The following is a 1,561-nucleotide window of genomic DNA, read 5'->3' as shown; positions in this document are numbered from 1 at the left end:
TTTGGAACGCGACGTGGCTCTCACTTTATTCCATGTAATTCCCAGTCTCGGACTTTTGTGAGTTTGATCAAAGTGAGTGTGAGCACACTTCGTCCATTTCTACCCAAGAGGCGCAACTCGCCTACTGCATAATCACACCTTTGATGATATACGTGTGTAGTCCGTGCTGTAAGTGACATGAACTATGCATTGAGATGAATCAAACTACGTTCTGATTGCGTAAAAGTTGTGCGTAACGAGTTTGGAAAGGTCTTGTTCAATTCCTGGATCAAGTCTCTGCAATCAAGTTATTTGAACTTTACTTTATTCCTTATGCCGCTTATCCGCCATACCGAATTTGATTGTATGCTCCCAAATTCATTCTTCGACCAACTCGATCAGCTTCAGCTCAAAGTCTCCGGACATCTATTTCCATCGTCGGGACGTCGCTGCGTTGTGTTGATCAGTGCTACGTTGTGCGCAATCCTCTGGGCACTGAACTCTTCTGTCACTAGTCCTATGGTCAAGAGCCGAGGCTACGTCCTTTGCAATTGCTTAACAGCGTCAGTCAATTAAGCACGAGACCATCCAGATTTCATGGGATTCCACGTTCAACTTCGGAAGGAGATAGTGGTCTTAATAGCCTACTTGCATGGTAGTAATTATAGTGTTTACACAATTATTATAAAATTCATTGATTTATATAAATTAATTCTAATTCTAATATTTCATACATTCAAATTAATAACCATCAATGTAATTTTATTGGCTTCCTGTAATTGTCTGATTTGCGTTGTGATGTACATGTAGGTTAATGAGTCTGAACCTATGTTGTTCATTCTACCCAATCATTTATAGGGGGTGGAATTCTAGCGCCCCCTGATGGTTAGAGATGAGGAATTGAGAGCTATGAGGAGGATTTGGACTCTAGTCCTCTAGTCGCCTACCTACAGTGCCTTCGGAGAGTATTCAGACCCCTTCACATTTTCCACATTTTGTTGTGTTTTTGACTCAATTTAAAATGGATTAAATTAAAAGAATTTGCCATCAATCCACACACAATAACCCAGAACGACAAAGCGAAAACACATTTTTGAAATTTCAGTAAATGTATTAAAATTGAAATACAGAAATACCTCATGTATATAAGTATTCAGACCCTTTGCTATGACACTCTTAAAATGAGCTAAAATGCAAAAATGTCATCAACAAATCGCTCAATAAGTTACAATTAAAATTATTTTAATTTAATCCATTTTAAATTGAGTCTATAACACAACAAAATGTGGAAAAAGTGAAGGGGTCTGAATACTTTCCGAAGGAACTGAATATTCCTTGCAGCCAGTTACATCAGAAATGATCAGTGGAGCTCATTGTGAAAGAGGTTGCATATGTATTGAAGCCAGAGAGATACAGCTCACATTATAGAACGAATTTTAACAATGTCAAGTGTGTGACATTTGTTTGCAAAACTGTACAGTAGCCTATGGGAGTTGTTGGCATTTGTTGTTTGTGTCAACAATATTAATAATAATAGTGTTGAAACAGTTTCAGACAGGTGCATTTATATAACACTGAATTC

The sequence above is a fragment of the Argentina silus genome (assembly GCF_951799395.1).
Source record: "Argentina silus genome assembly, chromosome: 7".
NCBI classification, from domain to species: Eukaryota; Metazoa; Chordata; class Actinopteri; order Argentiniformes; family Argentinidae; genus Argentina; species Argentina silus.
The sequence above is the reverse complement of the archived record's forward strand: the minus strand, read 5'-3'. Positions refer to the sequence as shown.